The sequence below is a fragment of the Vidua macroura genome, chromosome 1 (genome assembly GCF_024509145.1).
Source record: "Vidua macroura isolate BioBank_ID:100142 chromosome 1, ASM2450914v1, whole genome shotgun sequence".
NCBI classification, from domain to species: Eukaryota; Metazoa; Chordata; class Aves; order Passeriformes; family Viduidae; genus Vidua; species Vidua macroura.
The window spans coordinates 112663121-112679986 of NC_071571.1; the positions used below are offsets into that span (position 1 = coordinate 112663121).

Consider the following 16866-nt stretch of genomic DNA (forward strand, 5'->3'; position numbering starts at 1 on the left):
TAAGGTGCTGTGTGTGAGGCTTTGGGATTTGGACATATTTTTCCAGAACTTTTTGCATTTGTCAGCAAGAACATACAACTCTTTTGACAGTAGGACCTGGGTGGGCAGATGGCTGCTGGATGCTGTAACAGGAGGTTGGCAGGACACAGAATGATAAACTTACTTGTCAACAGCCTTTCTGGCTTTCTTAGGACAGACTGAGCTTTGTACCTCTGCAACTTGTTTCCCATGTAGTCCCTGGAAATTTTTTTGGTATGGGTTAATTGATTTTGTATTTGCTTGCTGCTCTTATTATGTCTGCCCAACATGGAACCCTTCTCAGCACAGAAACTCATTTTGTATCTATTATTCCCTGCTTTTTTATGTTGCTTCTCTCAGCCAGACAGAATTCTTCTTAAATTGTTTACATGTTGGTGGCAACAGAGATGGAAGACCAAAGAAAATAAAGATCCACAGTAAATGTTGAAAATGGGATCCATCCAGTGTGTGGCATGGAAAATGAGGCTGCAAGCACCACTAGGGAGATCTCCAGTTTGGTGACCGCAGCATTACAAGTCAGAAGAGTTTACAAAACACCTCAAGAGGAAGCAGACCTCTGGCTCCATCTGCATTTGGTAAGGCCCTTTCTCTGAAAAGCAACCTACTGGCTAGGGGCAGGCCAGATCAAGGCAGTCTGCAGTGCCCTTTTGGCCCCTGTGTCTGCATTTCCTTCCTATGAGTCCAAATTATTGTGCAGGATTGGTGGTCACTAAAGTTTCCCATGGCATGAATTTGGGATATTGCTAAGATAGGTGCATGGACCAGCCTACTAAAACTATTCTTGTGTACTGCAGGCCAGATGTCTTTAATGTCCCATTGGTTCATAGCTCATTTGTGGTTCTCTCTTCAGTATTCTGAACATTTGCGCTTTCTCTCTCATAGAGCACCTTTTTATTTTCTATTAGTCGTGTATTAGTTGCAATGCAGTTGTGTTAACAGCATTTTTCCACAATGAATTTCACTATTTTCTCTCCATATTCCTGCTCCCTTCCCTTCCCTTCCCTTCCCTTCCCTTCCCTTCCCTTCCCTTCCCGTAAGGCATTATTTCTTCACTCTTGCTACTGACTGCTTTGCATAAAAATACCTTTATCTGCAGAAATTTAGGAAATTCTGCTTTCTTTACTTCACAGCCAAGATATTGGCATCAAAAATTAATCACTTTTTACCTCCCCTTGTTTTCCCTTGTTCCAAGGTAGCTTTTCCAGACTGATGCAAAGCTTTGAGCGCTCCTGTTTTTCTTTTTAAAACAGAGGGCTCTGAATTGCCATTGCCTGGTACTGCAGGCATGGTCAGAGGGGTTGCATTTCGTGCTCATTCACTGGGCTCAGAATACATCTCATTAGCGCTACTCAAGGCAAGCTCACAGTTTGCTGAGGGTGAGACATATCCCAGCGAATGTCACCTTTTTTATTACAGTTTTGTAAACTTGAGTGAAGCTGAATAGAGCCGCAGAAAAGGTCTCTGCAGAAATAAACACAGCAGATCAGGGGCTAAGTGCAGTTTTCCCACGTGATTTATATATTTTAAGATTAGGCCTGGCATTTTGCAAAATGCTGTTTGATGTTGTTAATTAGATTTGCCGGAACAGGCCAAAACAGACACAACTAATAGGTTGAGATTATAGCTATAAGATTGTGACCTCTCACAGTGAAATCTCTCAATGTATGTTCTTGTTTAGGTCTGTCCTTCTGTGTTTTTTTTTTTTTTTTTTGGAGGAGGCAGATAAAGACTGCCCCGTATCATTGAGATAGTGAGGAATACTTTGGGGAGTATCATCCCTATCTCAAATCCGCTGTTGTTAGTGGCAGGTTTCTTTACTGAATACCTGTCTTCATTCTACTTCTCTTTTTGACAGGAGCACTACCAGGTGACTTTTCAACTTTTTATGAATAAAGCCCAGTAGGAAGGCTTTTTACAGCATCAGTGCATCAGTAAGTACAAAACAATTTAATCAAGTCTCATAGTCCATGCAGTTACTGGCAAACCTGATTCATTTTATGAATAATTTTACTTGGATCTTAGTGAAAAAATGTTCTTATTAACAGTATGAGCAACAAATTTCCAGACAAAAACATGGAGGAGGGAGAGTATGTATAGACACAGTCTGGGAGGGGGATGTGACTTCATTGCACTTCACACGATAAGAGGGTTCACTTCAGGAGCTGGTAATGGGATGGAGACTTGAAAGGCCAGGCTACAGGAAATGGGGATGGTGAGTCAGGAAATGGCAGCCTTCCCTCCGAGTCATCCTTGAACCATTGCCCTGGTGTGCTCAGAGTGGGAATTGGATTAGTATAGATGCTGTTCCTTCAGGAGAGATTTCAAACTTGGGTCATGACCATTTGATGTTGTCAAGTATTACGTGCATTTTCTCCTTAAGAGCATGGATTTCAGCTCCCCCATCTGCTCTGATCTGTAGCATGGGTGGCTGCCTGTGCTCTGTAGCTGTCCCTCTCTGCAGTGGCAGATATTCCATACCTCCTGCCTGGCTTGGCTCTCTGTCCTGGTGCTGTGAGCCCAGGTGAGTTATGCACTCACCTTGCTTCTTGTCAAAGTCACTGTATATGGCTGGTGCCTCAGAGGTGTCTTGCACAGCTGCTAAATAGCTGCATTTTCCTGAGAAATACACATTACTCTGTAACACTCAACTGGCTTACCAGAAGCAGAAGAGCTATCTGTTAGGGGGCCAGTAGCAGTATACGGTGGTTACAGGGGCACTTATTAGAAAGGTATGCGGGGTGAATTCCTTTGTCATTATCTCTAAGTATCTAAAGAGGGAGACCAAGAAGATGGAGCCACGCTGTTCTTGGTGGTGCCAGGCAATAGGACAAGAGCCAGTGGACAGAAACTGAGGTACAGGAAGTTCCACCTGAATGTGAGGAAGAACTTCTTTACTGTGCGGTGACCAAGCATTGGAACAGATCTCCCAGAGATGCTGTGGAGTCTGCCTCACTGGAGATATTCCAGAACCATCTGGATGTAATTCTGTACCATGTGTTCTAGGAAGACCCTGCGTGAGCAGGCAGTTTGGACCTGATCTGGTCTCTTCCGAGTTGATCCATTCTGTGACTCTGTGATTCTGTGTCTAGGCGGGCAGGAAGCGGCAAGGCTGAGGCCGCCGGTCAGATCACAGCTGGGAACAGGCACCTCAGCTGGAACGCGCCGTGCTCGCACCTCTTAACTCGCCGCTGTTAATTGACAGAACGGGGTTACGCTTTGTACCGTATTACAGCCCAGAGGAGCCTGAAGGCAGCCGGGGCTGGCGGGCGACCCCCGAGCGAAACGCGCCGACGGGGCGGAAAGGCGCCACCTGCTCCCGCCCCCCGCTCCCGGCAGACGCCCGCCCGCCGCCTCCCGGCGCCTGGGCCGCGGCCCCCGCCGGGCCCGGAGCTGCCGCCGGCCGCCCGCGGCGGCGCCGGGCGGGCCCCTCCGGCGGAGGCGGCAGCGGCAGCGCCGGCAGCGGCCGCAAGATGCCGCCCTGCCCAACGCCTTGGCGGCCGCGGCTGCCGCCCCGGGCCCTGCGCGGCCGCCCGCGGAGCGCCCTCCCCGCCGCCTGGGCCGGGCCCGGCCGCCGCCGTGCCGCCTTCCCGGGGCGCAGTGTGCTGCGCCGCGCCGCTCCCCGCCGTTTTGCGCAGGAGGCACCTTGCCAGCTCCACTCACAGAACTTCGGAATTGTTCGGGTTGGAAGGGGCCTTCTAGAGGGCATCCAGTCGAAACCCCCCCGCCAAGGCAGCGTCCCCTACATCAGGTGACACAGGAAGGCGTCCAGGTGGGTTTTGAATGCCTTCAGAGAAGGAGATTCAGTGACCTCCCTGGTCAGTCTGTTCCAGTGCTCTGCTGCCCTAAATGTAAAGAAGTTCACAAAACCACAGAATATGCTAGGTTGGAAGGGACCCATAAGGACCATCGAGTCCAATCCCTGTCCCCGCACAGCACCATCCCCAAGAGCTACACCACGTGCCTAAAAGTGTTGTCCAGTTGCTCCTTGAACTCTGTCAGGCTGGTACTGCGACCGTTTCCCTGAGGAGGCTATTCCAATGCCCAAACACCCTGTTGCAGTTTATGGTCATTGTTCCTCATTCTGTCACTGCGCACCACCAAAAAGAATCTGGCCCCATCTTCTTTGCATCTGCCTTTGAGATGCTTATATGCATTATTGAGATCCCCTCTCAGTCTTCTCTGGACTGAACAGACCAGGTCCCACAGCTCTCCTCATAACAGAGATGCGCCAGACCCCTCACGGTCTTGGTGAAATGGTTCTACTGGGCTACAGGCAGGTTGGGGGTGGTTGCTAGTGAGGCTGGGTGAAGCCACTAAATTCAAGCACATAGGACTCTGGCACTGGCCAGGATTCAGCAAACTTCTTCAGGGAGAGCAGAGCCACCAGCACTGGGGTTATCTTATAGAGACAGAGGGATAGGTGCCAGCACTGAAACCCAATGCACTCTGTTCATTACAGGTGATAATCTCAAATGATTTTTCTTCAAGACAAATCAAAAACCAAACAGCAAGTAACTTGGATGTTGAATTTCAGTAGTAATTGACTGTGCTGCCCTTTTGAACCTTGTGTGTTTTGGTTTTCCCTCATTGAGCATTCTCCTTAAAAGAACTAGTACATTGACTGCATGGTTTTTGGGAGCAAAACTGTCTGAAGAACACAGCCCTGTGCTTTAACAGCCGCTAACTGTGTGCATTCATTGGGGAAAAAGTCGAGAGCAGTTAGACCACACTTCCAGACTGGCTCTCAAGGAGGCCAAGGCCATGGAGATTTTGGGATTATTCATATTTCAAAGCTAGTTTGAAATACAAAATTGTTTCGAGGCTAAAGGAATGTAAACAATTGTCACATGTAGTTGTTGGGGATTTTTTTATGAGAGAGGTTTGTATTACTTAAAAATTACTTACAATTGCTAATTTAGCATCTACATGGAATGCAGTATTGTCTGGACTGCTGTATTTGCAATCAGAGCAGATAGCAAGCACAAGCACTTCCTGCACAGCTTCTTGGCTGCGACCTAGACTGACCCCATGAACAGCAAGTCAGGGTGAGCAGTGTTGGACTTGGATGCTTTCTTCCGTTATTGCTGGTGTGTTAAACCTAGCAAAAGTGCTTGGCTACTCTGCTGAGCTTGCCACGTAGTTCCAGCTACACTGTAAACATCTGTCTGCCAACTGACTGAAGCCACTGTGTTCATTTTGTGTGGGCTACTGAACAGCTGTCAGATGGGAATGACTTGGGTTATGCCATGTCTTAACCAATGTTCTAGATTCAAGAGGTTCTAAATGCCTTTATCCTTGCCTGACTTACCTGTTTTTTGACTAGATCCTTCTGAGCTATATGTTTTCAGTCCCTTAGTAGGCCTCTAAATAATCCCCAAGAATATGCTGGATGTAATTCTCCTACAGAGCTCAAGTAGATTAGACAGGAGCATTGAGTTCATTGGATCACTATGGATTCACTCAGCTCTTCTATGCATCTCCTCACCCGTAGAGTCCCATCTCTTAGAGACTTTGTGATACCAGTTTTGACAGGATGCATTATGTGTTCAAGGTAATGTTTGAAACCCATAAAACTACAAAAAGGGAATTTTCAAGATGGCAGTACAAGCAACTATAGTGGCAAATGAGCTGAGATCTCTGAGAATGTTACTCTATCATCATGAACGTGTGTGTTGCTTTCAAGGTGATAGTAGGGTGTGACTGAGAATACCTGTGCAATGAAATGTGCTATAGACCTGGAAGTGTTTGGTTTGGAAAAAGAGTGCTTTTCGTAAATGTAAGTATGCATTTAGCACGCACCAGGCCTACTGAAGTTAAATGAGAATTTCAAAACACTTGATCCTGCAAATCAGACTGTCCATGTATATGAAGGAGCCTAGGAATGTTCATTCTGAAGTTAGAGAAACAGCTTCATTGAAGAGATCCTGATACAGATGGTTAGGCTTCAGGACATGAAATTTGGGATTTATTTGGCTGAATACCCTAGAAGGCATTGTTAACTTCTGTGACTCATCCAGACTGTCTGAACTTCTCAGATTGAAAAAAGGAAGCAATGAGCAGGTTAAAGTATGACAGAGCTTTCTGTCTTGCCTTGAACAGAAGGAGTTTAGAAAGACCTTTTTCATATTCTGCTGATCCAAGTTGAGTTCAGTGACTGGACAAAAACAGTAGAGAAGATGCTCGTTGTGGGATGCCATTCTTGCCAAACCTTTTCAGCCTTCAAGGAAGGCTTATTTTGGCAGAATGTTAAGCGATGCTTCTTGGACTGCTTTTTATTTGGGGAGGCTTATGGGAAAGATGCTCCTCCCCAGGCACTGAACTATAAATACTTGAGTTTTATACAACCAAAATTCCTGTGAGTAGACACGGAATAAGTGACAAAAAAACCTGAGCTTTTACCAAACCTATGGAATTCATTTCAACTTTGCCAGGTGTTTGGCTGTAAGACTGTGAGGTCCCATATTTAACAGCTCATATACCTTGCCAATAATATGTGAAGTGTTTCATTATCTTATACACTGTAGTTGGCACACAGCAGTTTGCAGACAAAGAGTGATGGTTTATGATATTTGTGGATTCCATACGCAGTTGTAGGCATGAAATGATGTGTGGTGTATGATAAGACAAATATATAAGAATGAAAGAGTTCACATAGCAAATATAAGATACTTTCAAGTCTCTGATAACTAAAATGATAAAGTGCTAAGTAACATCAGTACTTAGATTTTTTTGTCTCCTTTTATAATTGCTCAGAATATAAAACAAATAAGAGGCATGCCTTCAGCTCACCCAAGCTGTTCAAGGAGTACTTGGGGCAGTTGAAGAGCTAATTAATTCTGAGACTGCAAAATAGCCAGAGCTTTTTAGGATATTCATCCTAAAGGCCAAATTTTTCACAAATTAAAGCTTAATTTAGATAGACAAGCTTATGGGACCAACTGCATACAACTGCATAGTCACCTCAGTTCCCAGTATCCAGTGAAGTATTTTGATCAGTATTGAAATAATTACTGCAAGATTCTGGTTGTACTTTTATGGATTTTTTTTCCCTGTGGTGTTTTCACTGTTTGCTGAGTTTTAATCTTTCCAGAAAAAAAAAAAAATCAAACAGCTTGAAACTTTAACTACTTCTAAGTAAATCTTTGATTGAGCAAATCTTTAATGTGTTGATTTGCAGCATAGCAGTGTCTTTAAGTGTGCCCTTCTTTATGTATAATAAATATTGTGCTGAGGTAGGGTCCAGGGATGAAAAGCAACTGCTTGTTTACACCAGCAACTCCCCAGGCATGGGAATCTTGTGTGTTGTAAGAGTGGCAACTTTTTCTGTGGCAGTGCTTGCAGCAGCCTGTGTGGTCTGCCCTGCTGGCCTTAGCAGCCCGTCTGAACTGGCAGGGGCCAGCAGCCCTGGAGACCTTGGTCCCTGGGTGAGCCCTCCACCAGCCCACCATGGAGTCACAGGGCTGCTCCCCAGCTGCAGTGAGCAGGGCAGCTCAGGGAGATCTGCTCTGTCTCACCAGCTGTAATGCAGAAAAGAACAATTCTGGGTATCCAGAAAAGCGAGGAGGAAGTTTGACTATGAAAAGCAGAACAGGGAGCTTCTTGCTTTCATGTCTTCTTCAAGGACTTTGGCAGAACTTTGGTGTGTTTTGTGGTGGTTCTGCTGCTGCTTAGGACCTATGACAGATGAACTTTTTTTTAGAGAGCTAGTGAACCTTTCCATATGAACAAGAAAACATGTCATTTGTCTGATGTTGAATTTCAATACTTTTATTATTCCCCCCTTGAAGTGTCTCAGAAGTATGGAAGATTATTTAAATGAGACTTTTATTGTAAGTTTTAGTGAATTTTCTGTGCTGTAAACACTGAAGGAAAAACTCAAAGGCAGTCCTTGTGGAACTGGAGTCTGTTTTTAGTCATCTGACCAAGAAATGAGAACAAGATAAGAGTAACATTATTTATATGTATCTAAATTAGTAGATTATCAGCAACTATATGAAATTTAACAAAGACAAGTGACAGATTGTGCACCTGGGAGAAGGCAACCCTGGATGCACACCCAGACTGGAGAATGAGATGCTGGAGAGCAGCACTGCAGAAAGGGACCGGGGCTCCTGGTTGGTGGAAAGTTGAATGTGAGCCAGCAGTGCCCTGGGCAGCCGGGAGAGCCAACCCTGTCCTGGGGGGGCACCAGGCACAGCATGGCCAGCCAGGCAAGGGAGGGGATTGTCCTGCTCTGCTCTGCACTGGGGCAGCCTCACCTCAAGTGCTGGGGGTGTTTTAGGTGCCACAGTGTAAAAATGATGTAAAGCTATTGGAGACATCAAAGGAGGTCTGTGAAGATAGTGAAGGGTCTGGAGGGGAAGCCATACAGGAGCAGCTGAGGTCACTTGGTTTGCTCAGCCTGGAGAAGAGGAGGGGAGACCTCACTGCAGTCTGAAACTTCCTCGTGAGAGGAAGCAGAGGGGCAGGTGCCAATCTCTTGACTCTCATGACCAGTGACAGGACTTGAGGACATGGCCAGAAGCTGAGTCAGGGGCAGGTAGGTTGGCTGTTAGGAAAAGGTTTTTCACCCAGAGGGTGGTTGGGCACTGGAACAGGCTCCTCAGGGAAGTGGTCTCAGCACCAAGCCTGACAGAGTTCAAGAAGTGTTTGGACAGTGCTCTCAGGCACATGATCTGATTCTTGGGCTTGTTCTGTTCAAGGGCAGGAGTTGGACTTCCATGATCCTTGTGCTTCTTTTCTAACTCAGGACATTGTATGATAGCACCTGCTTAGATGCAGGTGGTCACTAAAATTGCATATTAGTTGTCTGAATTCAGTGGTTTCTTACTATTGGAGAAATAGGCAGTTCTAAGAGATGCATGTTTCTCTTTGTGTTTAAAAGAAGCAAACCCCAAGAAACTTCCAAAAAGCATAGATGTTTTGAGGAAAATGATGGAAATAAAGCTTTCCACTGAATCTGTCTTATTATGCTGACACTTTTGTGGCTAGTCTCAGCTCTAGTGACTGTACAGATATAGTTCCTTCATATTCCTGACGGGACAGTTGTGAAGCCCTTTTTCTGGGACTGATGATGTAAGAGAAGACCACAGGATTCTGATTCCTGTATCTACTTTCTGCGAAAGTCGAGGAAACTACTTTATTTGGAGAAAGTAACATACACAAATCCAGATTCAGCAATGTTTTCTGGCTGATATGGCAAAACACAGTTTTTATTCTCTCAGCTTCCACAGGGGAGTTCACTATTTTTGATTTTATCTCACTTGTCTGGACTCTCCTTACAGTGGATGGACAGAAGCTTTCCACAGACATAAAAAAAATGATCCCCAGTTTGACTGTGGAAATCTGTGTTTAAAACAGGCATTGATTTAGAGAGGACTTAAGAATGCCTTAACTATTAGTCTATCATGTAGTTTTCTGCATGTTGGGCAGGAAATAATTCAGTATCGTCTAGCTTTTAGTAGTAATATATCATGATTAAGATGTTTATGTAGGATAAGGATAGCAGAAAAATTCTGAGAAGGCTTGCTGAGCCTTACATTTCTGAGTGAACTAATCCCGAAAGTGAATCAGTTACTGATACTCTCTGAACAAGGTGGGAAAACCAAATCAAATCTGTTTGGGCCATATGCTCTAAATAGCCTTTGAAAATATGAGCATGAGGTAAATTATGGTTATTGTTAGTGAAATGGTGTTTTAATTTTGAAGTACATCTTAAGTGAGAGAAATGTTAGATGATTATTTTCTAACAGTAATCACCTGTATGAAATTTCATTTAAATACTTATGAATAATTAAAAAAAATTAAATCACTGACATTTTATCAAATCTTTGCCTAAGACCTGAAGATCTGGTGGAATATGCAGTTTTCATGAAGTGAAATAGAAAGGCCAGAATACCATCTGCCTAAAACATAAACTTGTTCAATGCAGAGATGGAAACTACAGTTTAAGATTCCAAGAATTTGTGATGTAATTTCAATATTTGTTCATCTTTTCTCAAAGACATCCGTGCATGTAGAAGTAATAAAGCATGTCCTTGTTTCAGTGCACATCATTTTAGGTCTTGGAGTGCAGAGTGTGAAAATAAGTTTTTCTTATGTTGCATTTTAATCAGGATAAAATGACAGTTTTAGGGTTGCGGACTGCATGTAACAAGATAAGCAGTGCTGCTTCAGCACAAGTTGCATGTATTGTTAGAAAGAGGATGTACTTAGAAAGCAAATGACAGCCCTGAAGTTGTGGTGGAATTGTAAAGCACTGATGTACTCTACTTATCTTTTATATCATTCTTACAAAACCTTGGCACACATAGTTTATGCTCAAGAATTTAATTTCCTTAGTTTTATATTTTTGCAGTTGTTAAAATCTACCATATATCCAAGAAATAGTATAGTCAATTAAAGAATTTTGCAGAAATTATTAGAAAAGCAAACATTTGTATCAACATTTTATTTACACTAATGTCCTCTCAATATATTGTCACAGCTCTCCACTATTGTTGTTGGGAATTGTATATGCAGAAGTCAAGCAGAATTAAGCTTTCATGAGCAGATAATTAACAGATAAATGTATTATCTCTATGCTCTGTAAATGAGATGTTGTTCTTCAAGAGTGGTTTCAGAAGCCCTGGTTATGTTATTTTTTTTTTTAGCAAAATTTCATGTTCTTATGTGTTTTTTTTTTTTTTTTTAAACTGAGTTTATAGTTTTTGAAAACACCGGCATGCTTTATCATCACTGGTAATTTTTATTTAAACTGATTCTACACATTGCCTTGAAATATTCTTATATGTCCGTGTAGCTTGGAAATATGATCCATTTCTTGAAGTGTAGCTAATAATGCTCTGGACTCTTGCTATTGTAATGGTGTTAATTCTTCCCAGTCTCTGTTTTGCTGGTCTGGCTTGCGCAAAGAGTTTAAAAAGGCCAGGAACCTAAGACCACCGGCATTGCAGGGAAATAACATCTGAAAAGTTCCCAATCCTACAGTCTGCCCTCCTGCTGCTGAAGAGAAATAACAGACTTGATTTGGGTTTATTTGTGGATGCCTATTTTGTAAAAAACAACAAATGAAAGAAATAAATCAGTGCAGATCTTACAGGATATTTTATCTGCTTTGTTTTGTTGGTTGCTGTAGCATGACTGGTAGAGGAGACACACTTGCTACTGGGAACATGTGTAATGTTATTTTGTTTATTGTGGTACATTTCTGTCATTTTGTTTATACACTCAACACTTTCTCCCACCTTATGTTACTTTTTTCTTCCCAAATCTGCAGATTTTATAGTCATCAGTTCTTCTTAGTTTGTTTTGTTTTTTTTTTTTTTTTTTTTTTTTTTTTTTTTTTTTTTTTTTTTTTTTTTTTTTTTTTTTTTTTCTCTCCACACTTTGGGTCAATCTTGCCGTTCCTATTCAGTTCTTACTTTGGAGAAAAGCCTTCAGGATTTCAGCAGGTGGTCTCCTGGAATCACCTCTTGGGTTTTGCCATATTGAGTTCATAATGTCTTTTAGAGAACTGAAGCTGAAATCACTTTGCTTCTTTGTCCAGGTACAATGTGAAATTGTACATCAAAATCTTTATCACCAATCAGAATGTCCAGAACCACTCTTTGAGTCTGCTCTGTTACTGAGTCTCACTGAACTATGTGCATGATGAGAAGAGCAATAAAGGGAGACTGCAAAGTCCATGCCCTCCTTTGAGGGGCCAAAGAAGGAGGCATAGCAGGGTAATTTGGGACAGAGTCAAACAAGTTTCTTTTGTGTTGCTTCAGCAGGTGAAACGTGCCTTCTTTATTCAAATTATGTGATGTGGAGATGTTCTTTGCACATGTACCCATAATGCATGTGCTGTAGGGTTGGGGGAAATGAAATCCTGTGTTTGCTTTTATTTCCAGAATCTGTTCTGTTGAGTCGCCAGGTTCATTACTAGTTTCCTTGAATGCAGAAGCATTTCTGTTTTGCAGGTGTTTTGCTAAAATTATGTTTCATTGTAAAGAACAGGTCTTATCCTGTTTGTATTTTTTAAATCCTACATTCACTGGTGTAATCACATAAGCAATTAATAATAGCCAAACAGTTAACAGTAAAACAAGATGTTTTTCATTTGGATTTAAGTCGTTGAAGAGTCCTTTGCTGAGCCATACAAAATGCTTCAATTGTGTGATTATTCTAATCATTGCTAATGAAGTTGACACACCCATGATGTTGTTTTTGGCTTTGATACCTAAAGGACTTAGTGAAGCAGCTGGAGGGTTTGGTTGTGTTCCACATCTCACAGTGTCGTAGGACACTGGAACAGTAGTTGCTTCAGGGAAACAAGAGAAAATCAACACTGGAATCATCAGTGTTCATCTTCACTCCCACTTCGATTCTGCTCTGGTTTCTTTTAGCTTCTCACTTCTTTTCCTCAATGCAGCAGTAAGAGACCATCATAATTCAGTCTGTGCAGAAAAAAATGAAATACTAAAAATGGCTTGATCTCAATTTTTAAAAATGTATCTGAGGAAAAATAGGTGATAGTTTAGGGCTGTTCGGTAAAGTGATTTTACAAAATTTAATTACTGGACATTAAAGCTCGTCAGGTTTAACCTGGGAATAAACTGAAAAATAAGTTATGCAAGGGTAAGTAGTTAGTGGAAAATTGCTAAGGTGTATAGACTATCTATAAGGATGCCTTTAAAACAAGATATCTAAAAGATAAGAACTGCAAATCAACCAGAAGTTACAGTCTGTGTGATCAGGAGGGTGGTCCAAATGGAGATGGGGATTTCTGTTGAATTTCTAGGTTGTACCACAGGAAAAAAAAGTAAGGAAAAAGAGAAGTTTTTTCTTTTTAAGTGACTAATACCTTCTGGCTTTTCTATCAAATAGGCCAAATATGGGTTGCAAATTGACAAGAATAATAAACACTTAAACTCCATGGGGTTTTTTTGCCATATTTAATTCTTAACTAATGAGTAGGCTCTCTTCAGGAAAAACATGATAATGATATCTAATTGTTAAAATGTGTTAGTTAACACTGTTGAAAGACTTCGCTTGGATTGTAGTGTAGGAGAGGAAAGCTCCTTCCCTGTCTTTTCTTTAAATTGTCTAGGTCCTGACCTCAGGCCTTACTGTTAAGAAACCAAAGAGTTCACCCATTCTTTCCTCCCGCTGTCAGTTCAGGAAGCACGAATAAGGGATCTTCCAGATTATGCCAACGATGTTAGTATGGGATTTTGCTTCCCTTCCAGCTGAGAAGGACCTAGCATCATCCTAGGGTCTTTTTGAGAGGTAATGTGCTTTTTTTCTAGCAAAATTAGCTTTCAAACAGACCTAAAAAGAATAAAGGAAATAAAAAGACATAATTGAATATGTGGAAGTCATTACAAATAAGGAACATAAAAAGGAGAATTAACTTTCACAAGATACATGCCAAAACATAGGAAGGTACACCAAAAATATTTTGAAGAAAATTATGAAAGATAGAAAAGTAAATAAATTCACTTTTCTCTCTCAAACACAGTAGAAGTTGAAACTCTACTTCTAAATCTATAGAATATAATAACAGTGTGGTAGCAGTGTACTGATATTCACTATGGAGGAGCTTACAGCTATTGTAACATTTTTCAGGAGGGGAGGAAAGAAAATATATTCAAATTGAGGCAGAATAGTTTTAGGCTAAGTATAGCATAATTTTAAGAAAAGCACTGCTTACTGAGTAGTTTAAATGATACAAATATGAAATTGCCAGATTGTTAACTGGAATTTGCATACTAGCTGTTTGAGGGTGGAGAGTGGCTGTTGTGCTGCCAGTCTAGAATCTGGCTTTGTGGTAGGAAGACTTTTAGAAGCTAAGTAATAAAGATTAGGTGAGAAGGCGCAGGCCTATGCATTATGAAAAATTTACATAATGGTTTTGTAGCACTGCCTTGCTGTTCTACCATTTTTTTGGAAGGAGTTAATGTAGACTGGTTGGATGCTGTGCACTGCTCCAAGAAACATGATCCAAAGTCATCACCATTCCTCTTATAAAATTATTATGTTGTTCAGTAAGTGGGAAAGTTCCCTTCTCTGAATGATGTGAGAAGGAAAAATGTAACTTTGCAGAGTAAAGGGTTTTTCTGCTAAAGTCTTACTAGTTTAGTCTGCATACATGGGTCTATTGCTGTATTTATGAGAGGATGAAGGACAGGGTAGGCTTGTTCAAGAAAAAGGTCCTTTACAGGTCAGCAGAAAAAAGCTCATAACACTTAAAGACTAAACTATAAAGTGGCAAATGAAATTCTATGTTAACAAATGCAAAATAATCCACTCAGGGTGGAAATCCAGCTGTGACTATATGTTATGCAGTGCTAGACTCCACATAAGCTGTTGCTGTTCAGGGAAGTCACCTTGAAATTGCTGCAGGCAAGTCTGTGCAATCCGTAGCTCACAGCCAGTCAAAAAGCTAAGTAAATTTTAGGAATGGATAGAAAGGGGATAGACAAGTAAACATAGAACATCCCTGACTTTGCTTAAATGAAGGGTAGATTTCTTGTTCTTTGTAACAAGGCAAGTAAATAGATGTGTACTAAGGGTTACTTTACAGTTATGTATTCACTGTTTTCACAGTAAGCCAATACAATTTAAAAACAGCAGACCCAAAGAATGACAGAAGTGTCAAAATGTCTAAATGAAACTTTTCCCCCTCAAAAATGAAGTTCTTTGAGGTCACATTGCAAGTTGCTTCTCCAAGCCCTTGCAGCTGTGGGATTCACAGCCTCCTACTTAAAAAGAATTGTTATTGATGTGTCATACCATAACTACCAAGAAACATCAAGCTTTCGGGAAATTAGTCTAGTGAGCAGCCCATAATCCTTACAGAGCCATTTCAGTATCTCTCAGCACCTAAAATTGTCTGTGATCCACCAAACAGGCAAACATCCCTGTATTTTTTGACACGTGATGGCGTGATGTTTAAAAATTATTTATGTTACAGGTTACAAGCTAACTCTAAAAATTGATTTGTGGCAAATGACACTTCCTGTACAAATCATGAGTTTAAAGACAGTGAATTTCAATGTTAATTTTTATTAAGGATGAAAGATAAAGATGCAAGCTGAAAAACGGCAGTAAGATTTTCTTGTGAGGGAACAGAGATGTATAGTCATGTAAATGTCATGCATATTTGCCAGAATTTTATCAACAGTTACCTTAGCTTTCTTTTCTCATTCCCATGCTTTTGGGGATTTGAAGAAGGTTCATGTCTCCCCCTACTTCCTGTGCAATAAATAGTTAAGAACATGGATATTTTCCTGTCCTGGGGCAGTCCTTTGAGTTAACATAGGAGAGACACTGTCAATTACTGTTTCAGCATCTCCTTCTACAGATTCACAAATGTATCCTGGACGATATTTGATGGTTTCAAACTTGAAGGATTTGAATTAGCCAGAAGGATTAGATTACTATAACCACTTCATCAATGTTATCATAGAGTCCATCAGCTGTGGTAGAAATAATAAGGACAATTGGCCTTCGCTGTGCTTCAGATCTGACTGTTACACAAATTTAGGAGTATCCATCAGTTAAACTAAATATATATATATATGCAAATAGAAATAATGAGATCTGTATCTCTTGTTTGTTAACCCTGGACTACAAAAAATTTGGGAGCACATTATGATGTCTGTTGCCTTAGCAGAAGTTGCAGTAACTCTATTTACTTAGCATTACTTTTTTGGATGGCCATATTGACTGCTCAGTTTGACTGACATCAAACTCAGGCAGAAAGTTTCCAAGCTGAGGCAAGCTCTGCCAAAACAAAAAGAATTCTGTTATTGTTGAACTCTAGATGTCTAACATGCAACTCTCAAACAGCAGTGCTGTGTTTTGGGAAATACTGATCAAGTGGGACCCAGAAACAGGCAACAAAAAGACTTTGCTGGCTCCAAATGGCAAATTCCCTTACTCTGAAAGGGCAAAATGAAAGGAGGTAAGGGATGTTTACAGAGAGTGCTTGTTATTCCTTCTTCCTTACACATTTCTAAATATGCAGTTTCCTATTTGAAAGGATTTCTTAGCTAGGTAGGACTTACATTTCTAACAAGTGTTTAAAATAGAGGAAAAAAAAGAGAGGAATAAGATCAGTGAGGCTAGTGAGAATGAGAGGGATTCTAGAACATACCAACCAACTTTAATTATATTTTGCAATTTAATGCAAATACCATTATGGGTTTTTCATATGTTGGGGGGAATTCTCCAAACTTTTGCTCAATTAACTTCCATAGGAATTCATGTGAATAATGACATTGTTATTCATTACATGGAAATAATTATTGTTGTACTGGATAGCTTGTCAGACTGTCTAGTACTGCCACATATTTTTGCATGTGCTAAGCTAGGCCAAACCTTGAGAAATGAAGCTACATCAAGGTGCTTTGCTTTTCCTTCATCCTAAAGACTGTATACTTCTAGAAAGTACAAAATTCATGCCTAGACCTGGGAATGACCAAATCACTCACCTTTCTTCTTTTTTCCCCCCTCTTCTTTTTCTGATTAACACCCTAGGTATGTTGTTCATTAGTTCTTGGCATCTGCTTTTGTCACTTCTTGGGATAAAAATCCATGAAGAAAAATACCTCCCTAATTGATAATTTTTCCAGTAAGTGCTGATTTTCTCCCTTTGCTCATTTCTGTTTATTTAAGAAATCACCAAGGTTTTGTAAAGGATAACTGATAATTGGGAGTCGGGGAATGTATAACATGACATGAGGATGTTGTCCACTCTGAGATACAAACAGTGTAGACTTTGCTGCTGGCACTGTGCTAGCTGGGAGGGCCATGCTTCTCCTAGTGGGAGCATGAGCA

General features: G+C 41.2%; 1 pseudogene; it reads left to right on the plus strand.

Annotated features, from left to right (window-relative positions):
- The window catches only part of LOC128808454 (chloride channel protein B-like), a 92997-nt pseudogene extending 76354 nt beyond the window's left edge, over positions 1-16643 (plus strand).
- The last annotated feature ends 223 nt before the right edge of the window (positions 16644-16866 follow it).